General features: G+C 38.3%; 1 pseudogene; it reads right to left on the reverse strand.

Moving 5' to 3' along the window:
* The window catches only part of LOC101642344, a 12,256-nt pseudogene extending 4,491 nt beyond the window's left edge, over nucleotides 1–7,765 (reverse strand).
* Nucleotides 7,766–11,175: the final 3,410 nt, after the last annotated feature.

Consider the following 11,175-nt stretch of genomic DNA (forward strand, 5'->3'; position numbering starts at 1 on the left):
GTTATAGGGAACTGGAATATGCAGGCAGCAGTCAAAGCACAAGGGTAAAAGGAAGATATAATAATGTGTGGTTCCATATTAAAAGAGTTAAAGGAGTCATTTAAACAATCATCATTTACAGGGCAAAATCACCAAGAGAAGAGTTGAAATAACGATTCATGCTTGCTCAATTACAAAAGGCCAATGAGATGAAAAGGGACAGCATTGGACAAAGACAGTAGAAAGCAAATAGCAAAGTGGTTTATTAAATCCAGTTGTACCAATAACAGTAGCAAACATACATTGCTAAATAATCTAATTAATAGAGAATTTTTATTATTTTATTTCAAAAGACTTATTTATAATAGAATAATTATATTCTATTTACAAGAGATATGCATTAATATAAGGGCATAGAGAGATGACACATAAAACATTAAAAGCAAACAATGTAAATACTAATAAAATATAGATTTACAGATATTATAATTACTTTAAAGTACTAAATGTTATGAGAGCTGAAGGAGAAGCTTTAGCATCTTTAAATGCATGCACTCAATAGGGTCACGTCAAATAATATACAATAAGAAATTAAGTAAATTATAGTTAGAAATAAGCAAATTCAAATTCTCTACTGAGATAGGAGCTCAGTAACTGACAGAATATGTAAAACAAAAGAAGTAAGGCTAAAGATGATTTGGGCAAGATAATTAATTGATATGACCGAACTGACCTGTATAAACATCACACAAACAACGGCAGAGAGTACATGCTGATCCAGAACACTGAGAGCAATTACAAAACACGCTGTTTCAGCTGTGGAGGTGCACCACGAGTCGTCTCCCTCAGCCAGAATGAACTTCCCATTCATCTGCAACCATGCAGCTAACTGACAGCCCTCAGGGACCAAAGCTTTCAGGATCACCTTAAGTTTTCCTGCTGAGACCACACTCTTCCCACACAGTCCCTGGCCAATGACCAAGGCTGGTGTGGATAAAAGAAGCTGGTATAGTGCCATTCATGCCCATTATGGTGTTCTTTTAATGGTCAAGTAAATGACATTATAGATAAGACAAATAATAGAAATTGGAAAATGATGAGTGGTTGCCAGGAATTCAGTGTAGGCGGGGCCAGGGATGAAGAGGTTACCTACTGTATGATGACACTGCAGTGGCGTATACATGCTTCCATACATTTGCCAAAATTCATAGAATTATACAACACAAAGAGTGAATCCTAAAAAAAGATTATAAAATAATAAAAGGACAGCAACAAAAACCTAAAACTCCCTGCCAGCAAGTCTCTCTTGACTTAGATTGAACATACTGCACCTATGAGAACGGTCCCTTTTGCTTTTCTAAAGTTAATACTTTACAGGAGCAGAAAATCTCAATGTTCTCCAGCAGAGTAGACAATGGATTCAAATTACAGCTCAATATACAACCCACTACATAACCAAGACTGTGAATGTAAGATATTGTTGGTGGTGGCGGCTGCCACTGACTTGGTTTCAGCGCATAACCACCCTATGTGCGACATGATGAAACACTGCCAGGTCGTTCGTCGTCTTCACATCACAGTCAACTGTGGCAATCCATCCTGCCCAACTCTTCCTCTTTTTCCCTGGCCCGCTACCTCACCAAACATGATGTCTTTCTTCAAGGACTGGGCTCCCCGGACAACATGTCTAAAGTACACGAGACGAAGCCTGGTCATCCTTGTCTCTAAGGAGCATTCTGGCTGTACTTCTTCCAAGACAGATTTGTTGGTTCCTTGGCAGTCCATGGTACTTTCAATAGTGTTTGCCAACACCATAATGCAAATTCTTCCTCAGTCTTCATTATTCACTGTCCAACTTTCACATGCATATGAGGTGACTGAAAATACCAAGGCTTGGGTCAGGTGCACCTTAGTCCTCAAAGTAATATTCTTGCTTTTCAACTCTTTAAAGAGCCTTGTGCAGCAGATTTACCCAATGCAATGTGTCCTTGAATCTCTTGACTGCTGCTCTCATGAGCACTGATTGCATCCAGGCAAGATGAAATCTTCGACAACTTTAATCTCGTTTTATCATGATGTTATGTATTGTGAGGATTTAGCTTTTCTTTACATTAAATTGCAATTCGTATTGAAGACTGCAATCCTTAATTTTCATCAGCAAGTGCTTCAAACCCTCCTCACTTTTAGCAAGCAAGGTTGCATCATTTTCATATCAAAGACTGCTAATAAGTGTTCCTTACTCCTCATGACACATTTTTGCTCAGTGTACAGATTGAATAAGTATGGTGAGAGCATACAACTGTGACACACACGGTTCTTGATTTTAAACCATGCAGCATTCTTGTGTTCTGTTCTGATGCATGCAAAGGTTCCAAACGAAGTGTTCTTGAATTCCCATTTCAAGGGAAGAGTGCATTAACATAGTCAACCAAACTCAAGCAAACATCTTTCTGGTATTCTCTGCTTTTAGTCAAGATTCATATCACAGTAGCAATGATATTCCTTGTTTCACACCCTCTTCTGAATCTGGCCTTAATTTCTGCCAGCTCCCTAACATTGTATTGCTGGAACTGTTGTTGAATGGTCTTCAGCAATCTCTTAATTGATGTTGTATCAGTGATGTTGTTCTATAATGTGTGCATTCTATTGGGTCACCTTTATTGGGAATGGGTACAATATGGATACCTTCCAGTCAGTTGACCAGTAGCTATCTTCCAAATTGTGGGGCACAAGTTCACCTGTGACTCAGAATCTGTTTGATGGCAGTGAGTTTAGTTTGTAAACTATAGTCTTTGTTAATAAAAATGTATCAGCATTAATTCATTAATTTTAACAAAATATACAGAGGGAATATACGGGAATTCTGCACAGTTTTTTTTAATAGACAGTTCCATTTACTGAGGATCCATGGAAGCAAGTGCTGTCAGGAAATACACTGCCCTCCCCTTCCCTTCCCTCCCTTGTCCCTGCAACCACCACCACTCAATTCCTGATGGGAGGATGACTCCACGGGATGCCTCAGGTGGCTTCCAGGAAATACTAAGACCAGGTGGAGAGGTTCTGCTTGGTTTATATAGAGCTGAACAGTTCAGGCTGGAAAGGACATGTTTTTTCAGGTTGACGGGTGTCTTCAAATCTTGACCGCGCCCGTCTACACAAGTGTGGTTAGATTCTATGAGCTTTCGAGGACAGGTATCCCTTTATTTCTTTTCTTTCTTGAGGGGCACATTTTCCCTCTTCCTTTGGAAGGACTGCAATATTTTGCTTCCATCCGAGCCAGGAAATCATCCATTTCCCTTTGCCAGTCCTTTTCTCTGCTCTGGATGGCTGCTCCCAAGTCCATCTCTTCATCAAGCCCAACCCCTTCCTGCTCATTTCTGCTTCTTTAGCCTCCTCCTGCGCCCTCCGTTTCCATGCATTCATCTTCGGCTTCAGTTCTCTGACAGAGGATTTATAGGATGGGACCTCCCCAGCGTCAATGGCTTGCTGGATGATGTCCCTTATTCGAGGCTCGTCCGTGTACTGCACACCCAGCACAGACTCCATGTCAATGGCTTGCTGGATGATGTCCCTTATTCGAGGCTCGTCCGTGTACTGCACACCCAGCACAGACTCCATGAGCCTGTCCATGTCGCCCTTGAAGTCCAGGTAGGCCTGCTTAATGTCATCCAACTCTTCGGCAGAACCTTTGCACGTCTTTTCAAAGGCTAGGATGTCCTCTAGAGATATCTTTTTTAAGAGCAGCCTCCTCCTGTACGCCTCCCAGTCCCTCTCTGGCAGGAGCACCGCCGCGTCCTCGTCCACGGTTCCCTGCTCCTCATACACTGCTCTCTGTTCTCTGTCGCTTGACACCGCGCACACGTTCCCGTGGATCTGGAAGCGGGGGTGGAGTCCTCCTTGTCGCCTTCTCCCACCGGGTCCGGGTGCACCTGCAGGGACACCTTGTGGTAGCCGCATCGGACCTCGCCGTCCAAGGCCTCCCTCGCGCCGCACGGTCAGCACCAGGTAGAGGTCGGTGGTGCCAAACACTTGCTCGCACCTCTCCAGGAGCCCCAGGATGGGCACTGGCCACCGCAGGCGGCAGGCGCAGTGCAAACGGCGGGGCCTGGCACGACCTCAAGCCCTCGGAAGGCCGCCTTTTCCCGCGCAAAAAAAAAAAAAAGCACAATTTTGTATAAAGCTACCATAACATATATTAATGAAATTATATTGAAATGTAATGAATATTCTTATAAGTATTCCATTGGGCAAAGAAGAAATCATAATGAAAATTAGGAGGCACGGTATCACTAACTAGATACTAATAAAAATATATAGTATTTAAATTTTGTCAAATGAAATTAAATCAACGTTTAAAAGAAATGCCATATCCTAGCTGTCTACTACTACTAAGATTAAAATTAATCTCAAAGAAATTATTATGAATGAAATAATGAAGAAGAGAGACAAAGTAAATGAAATGAGTGAAGAAAAAAAACCCCATAAAATAGAGAAACAACAAAGCCTAAATTTAGCTCGGTGAAAAGATTAATACTGGCAAACTGGACACGGGACTCTGGGAAGGTGGGGTGGGATAGAACACAGGGGGCGCTGTTTGCTGCAGACTGTGCTTTGAATTACTGAATGTACTGTTGACTCCAATGTAATCCCTCCCACTAAATTCACAATACAAATCAATTTTAAGAAATAAAGAAGTCACAAAAAGTCAACGTCAGGAAGGAGTGAATATTAAAAAGAAATAAGAGAGTATACTTTTTAATAATATAAAAATTTTAAATCCATGGGAAAAAACAAAGGGAAATGCTAAATGTAAACATTTCCAGTACCATGAAAGAAAATGAAATAGTGGCTAAATATCTTCCCCTAAGAAAACACTAGGACCAGCTGGCTTCACTGACAAATTCTAATAAACATTCAGGGAAAAATGATTCCAGTTCTACAGAAACCCATCCAGAGGGATGAAAGATTACACAGTCCAACTCATTTTACCAGTCGAACATAACCTTGATTTCTTTACAGGACAGTAAATAAAGGACAAATAGAAGCCAGCCTCACTTTTGAGCATTGTTGCAGAACTCATAAAGCAAATATTAATAAATTAAATTCAGTTATATGTAGAAAGGATAATATATCCTGATATAATGTTTAGCTTAACCAAGGAAAATATTAGCTAACATTAAAAAGAAATTCAGTGTAATTTGCCACTAAAGCAGATTAAAGGATGAAAAATATCATACCATAGTCTCAGTAGATGCAGAACATCATTTGATAAAAATAACCATCATTCATGTTAACATGACCCAGAAATCCAGAGGGAAAAGTATTCATATAGCTAGTAAAGAATACAGTATAATTTAGTATAAACATCCTACTTGATATTGAAACATTGCAGACTTTCCCTTTAGAAGGATAAGACAAGAATTATCCCAACTTTTATGCAGCATTGGGCTGGGGGTAGGGTGGGCGGGGTGAATATAGGGAGAGATAGCTCTGAATCAAGAAAAAGCAATGAGAGTTTGGATATCTTTTTTTAGAAAATAAGTAAAACTGACATTATTTATGATTTACATTATGGTGCATTTAAAAAAAGCCACGAATTTATGAATAAATGTTTTAAAAACTAGTAAAGTCACAATTAAAAGTCACACAAAAATTTTAAAAATGTGTTAACATACAAATACCTATCAGTATCAGATAGCAGTAGTAGACACTTAGAAATTGTAATTTTTTAAAGGTAGCATTCACAGTACCACCAAAAATACCAACCCAAGAAAAGAGGTAAGAATTATATTAAGAAAACTTAAATGAAAACTAAATAAGTGGAAAAAATTAAACTATATTGATGGGTTGAAAAGTTTTGTGTAAAAATTATAGTTCTAAGATTAATAACATCAATTCCTATAAAAATTGTGGACAGATTTCTTTACAACCAGAGACACTTATTATAAAATGCATACTGAAATAAAAGAGGAAAATAATTATAGCCAGATCTTCTTAATGAAAAAAAAGGTGTGTGTGTGTGTGTGTGTGTGTGTGTGTGTGTGTGTGAGAGAGAGAGAGAGAGAGAGAGAAATATATGGTTTATTTCATGGATATTCACATAAAACTATCAAAAATTCTGTTGATCCAAGTAAAAAAGATATCTTTAGAACAACAAAATACTAAAGTACAACGTAAACACAACCTTTGCTTACACATGAGCATTGGATTTATAATAGCAATATGGAAAACACAAGCTTTTAAAAAATGGTGCTGCTATTTGCATAATATTTTTTTACATTCATGTATTTACATTCATCTCTACTTCATATCATGCACAAAATAATTTTCTGTTGTATTAAAGACTTTAAAAATGAAGTCAAACTGTAATTTTAAAGAGTATATTACAAAATAGGAAAAATAGACAGTGTATTATATTGAAATTTAAAATTCATTCTTTTAAAAATATTCTGTTAGGCTCAGTTCTCTAGGGAAGAAAAACCAGGGAAAAGATAGATAGATAGATGATAGACAGATAGGTAGGTAGATAGATAGATAGATGGATAGATAGATAGATAGATATTTAGATAGATAGATAGAAAGAAAGTAAGCCAGCAAGGTATATGAAGACATATGGTTATAGAAGTAGGTACCTCTGGTTTGGTTCAAGTCTGTAGTCAGATTTTAAGGTAGTAAATACTCCTGATTCACGTAGCTACAGAGGCTTATGAACCAGAAGCAGGAAGATGAAATTGAAAAACAACTGTCTAATGGTCACAGAAGCAGATGACTCCAAGGTCAGCAAGTCAGATGGCAAGCCACTAAGGGCAGGCAATATGGAAGGCCAGTGGTTTAGGTCAAGAACTGGAAGTCAAAGAGCCAGATGAAGAATCCATACAGAGGGAGAAGAAAGCAAACTTCCACACCCACTGATATAGGAATTAGGTTATATCCTGAGGGATGTAACCGGAGTAGGAGAGTTTCATTCAACTACAATAGTCCCACAACTGCTGGCTACTCACAGCAGATATCATCCTAAAATCGATGACATTATGTTAGGTCTCAGGATGGGAGCCTACTAGACTAAATCACTGAGAATCATGGCTGAGCCAACTTGACAGAAGCCTACTAATCAAATATCCCAAGTGAAAAGACAAGGAATAAAATAAGAGAACATGTCTTACAGATATAGCAAACACTGTATAATATAAGGAATTCTTTCAAATACATGTCAAAAAACACATTGCCTGATGAAAAGGGGTTATCAGATTTCAACATCATTCTGATTTAATGATTAATGTTATCGGCTCCAATCCACAGTGACCCTATGCACAACAGAGCAAAACGCTGCCTGGTCCTGCGGCATCCCCACAATGTTTTCAATGCCGGAATCCCATGATGCAGCCACTGTGTTAATCTGTCTCTTAGAAGGCTTTCATTTTTTCACTGCCCTTCCACTTTACCAAATATGATGTCCTACTCCAGGGACTGGACTCTCCTGACAATATGTCCAAAGTATGTAAGACAAAATTTTTCTGTCCTTTCCTCTAAGGAGCACTCAGACCTTACTCCTTCCAATATAGGTGTTTGCCCTTTTAGCAGTCCAATACTTTCAGTATTCCTCTCCAGCACAATGCTAATGCATCAATTATTCTTTGGTCTTCCTTATTTTAATGTCTAGCTTTCATGTGCATTTGATACAATGGAAATTAACATGCACTTAAGTCCTCAAAGTAACATCCTTGCTCTTCAATATTCTAATGAGGTCTTGTGCAGCAGACTTACCCGATTCAGTAAATCCTTTCATCTCTTGACTGCTGTTCCCATGATCATTGATGTGGATTCAAGCAAGGTAAAATCCTTGACAACTTCCACGTTTTCTCCATCTATCATGATGTTATCTGTTGATCTGGTTGTGAGGCTTTTGGTCTTCCTTACATCAAGTTGCAATCCATAGTGAAGGCTATAATCTTTGATCTTCATCTGCAAGTGCATCAAGTCCCCCTCATGTTCAGCAGGCAAAGTTGTATCATCTGCATATCGCAGGATCTCCAGTCCTGCTGCCAAATTCTTCTTCCTATAATCCAACTTCTCTGGCTATCCTTCTCTATATGCTCAACATATAGACCGAACAAGGATGGTGAGAAGCTAGAACCCTGATGCAAACCTTTCCCAGTTTTCAACCACGAAGTTTTCCCTTGTTCTGTTCGCAACCCTGCCTCTTGATCCATGTACAAGTTCCACATGAGCACAATGAAGTGTTCTGGAATTCCCATCCTTCTCAAGGCTATCTACAGTTGAATTCCTTTGCATTGCCCATGAGACACAAGTAACACAAGTAAACATCTTTCTGGTATTCTCTGGTTTGAGCCAAGATGTATCTGACATCAGCAATGACATCCCTTGTTCCACCTCCTCTACTGCATCTGGCCAGAACTTCTGGCAGGTCCCTGTCAATGTGCTGTTGAAACCATTGTTGGGTGATCTTAAGGAAAATTTTACTTATGTATGATATCAATGATATTGATAGTTTGAGCATTCTTTTGAATGGGCCCAAATATGGATTTCTTCCTGCCAGTTGGCCAGATCTTTCAAATTTCCTGATATAGATGAATGAATGCTTCTAGTGCTTCTTCAGCTTTCTAAAAAAATTCAATGTGAATTCCATCAATTGATGGAGCTTTGTTTTGGCTAATGAATTCAGTGCAGCTTGGATCTCTTCAAGCCGGTTCTTGCTTACTTGCTATGTCCTGCACTGGTGAACTGTCATTGGTTCTTTCTGGTACAGTGGCTCTGTGAATTCTTTCCATCTTCTCTTGATGCTTCCTACATCATTCAGTGTTTTGCCTCTAGAATCACTCAAAATTGCAATTTGAGGTTTGAAATTTTAAAATTTTCTTTCAGTTTCAGAAATGCTGAGCATGTTCTTCCCTTTTGATTTCCCTGTTCTAGATCCTAGCACATTTCCTTATCTTTGACTTTGTCTTCTCAAGCTGTCCTTTGCAATTTTCTATTCAGTTCCTTGACTCCATCCTTTCTTCCATAATGATTAACACTATATTTTTTTATTCCCTCCCCCCAACATCTCCTAATATGGTCAGTGCAGCACATCTTTCTCATATTTTTCAACCTTTCAATGTAAAACAGACCAAAATCTTCACAATTGGACTAATAGGTAAATTCATGATCAATGGAGAAAAGATTGAAGTTGTCGATGGTTTTGCCTTTTTTGGATCCATAATCAGTGTTCTTGGAAGCAACATCATGAGATCAAATAATGAGTTGCATTAGGTAAATCAACTGTACAAGACCTCTTTAGAGTATTGAAAAGCAAGGATATTACTTTGAGGAATAAGGGGCACCTGACCCGTCATGGTATGTTACATTGCCTAATAAGTATGTCGAAGTTGGACACTGAATAAGAAAACCAAAGGAGAATCCATGCATTTGAATTGTGGTGCTGGAGAAGAATATTCGAAGTACCAGCGACTGATGAAAGGAGAAACAAATCTGTCCTGAAAGAAGTCTAGCCCACGTGCTTCTTAAGAGACATGGATGGCAAGACTCTGTCTGACATACTTTGGACAGATTGTCAGGAGGGACCAATCCCTGAAGAAGGGCGTCCTGTTTGGTAAAGTAGAGGGGCAGCAGAAAAGAGGAAGGCCCTTAATGAGACGATTAACACAGTGGCTACAACAATGGGCTCCGACATAGGAACAGTGTGAAGATGGCACAGTGTCAGGTAGTGTTTTGTTCTGTTGTGCATGGGATCTCTACGAATCAGAACCAACTTGACGGCACCCAACAACAATGACAGCTTTCAATCAGTCTTTCTTTATCACGCCACCCGTTCCGCCCATGGTATCCCTTCTGCAATCTGTGATGCTCTGGTTTGAGAGCATCGCTGCAGTCATGCTGACTGGATCTTCTTTGTTCGAGTGGACTTCTCTACCTCCACATTTCAGCCTCTGCTGTTCAACTTCCCATTTCACAAAATCCTGCCACCCATCTTTTTCTCTTTGCTCTTGTGAATTTATCATGATTTATGAGTTCACACTATTTTGTTCATTTACGATTACCTGACAGTAATATATAGATACTATATTACTTATATTATCTATAAAAGTGATTACATCCCACATGTCCTATTTACCCAGAGTACCTATTTCCTGTTGTCCACACATCCATTTAAAGTCCCAGTTGATATTGCATCTGCTTTAGTAATCCTTCATGATGGAAACAGAAGAGAGGCAGTTCTTCCTTTTTGAAACATGAATGCATTTTCTTTTTGGTATATTTGATCATATATGTGGGTATGTATATGTATAAATAGTCTCTCTCTATACATACATACAATGAAGTTTTTTTAGAATTATATTTATCAACTAAGCTTATGTGCTATAGCTATACATTGAATAAGAATTAATGCCCGAAGAAACAGAAACCTGCACTGCATTAAGAGGAATATAAATGAGGGTTTTGTTTATGGGATAGTGTGTAAATTGCAAACCTTTTACTTTGTTATAGTCTTTTTAATCAGTATAATATGTTAGAGATTTATAAGAATATGCTACATTTCAAACTTTCATTTCTCTCCTTGCTCTATCTTCACATTACCTTTAAAATCATAATTTTTATAAAGCTACTCCCTTTTCAAAGAAATAAATGCAATTTCTAACCACAGACAATTTCTCTCAGTAATATATTTGCTGAATTTATTTTTATTATCCTCTCATATGTGCAAGAGTTCTGTTTGAATATTTTTATACTACAAACTCCACAGATGTTTATGTTTAAGTGAATATATATATGTAGATATATATACCATTCCCTCCATAAATAAGAGTGGTAATGATGCTGTTCTACACTGTCCAAATTTTCATCATCTTGGCAACACAGACAAAAACATGAGATCATGTAAAGCAAATGTCAGAACACTGTTTAAGCTGTGTGCTACTATGAAGGAGCTATTGTTCAAAACTGATAGATTTTATTTGAAGATGAGACTTGAAAAATAGGATTTTTTGTGGAAGTAAAAAGGGCAGGAGAAACAAAACATTTAAATTTTTTTCTTTTTTTTAAATCGTTCTTTTAGGGGCTCATACAACTCTTATCACAATCCATACATACATCAACTGTGTAAAGCATATTTGTACATTCATTGCCCTCATCATTCTCAAAACATATCCTCTCCACTTAAGCCCCTGGCATCAGGTC

This window comes from Echinops telfairi, unplaced genomic scaffold, assembly GCF_000313985.2.
Source record: "Echinops telfairi isolate 266 unplaced genomic scaffold, ASM31398v2 ScPeMD7_23;HRSCAF=83, whole genome shotgun sequence".
Classification (NCBI taxonomy): Eukaryota; Metazoa; Chordata; class Mammalia; order Afrosoricida; family Tenrecidae; genus Echinops; species Echinops telfairi.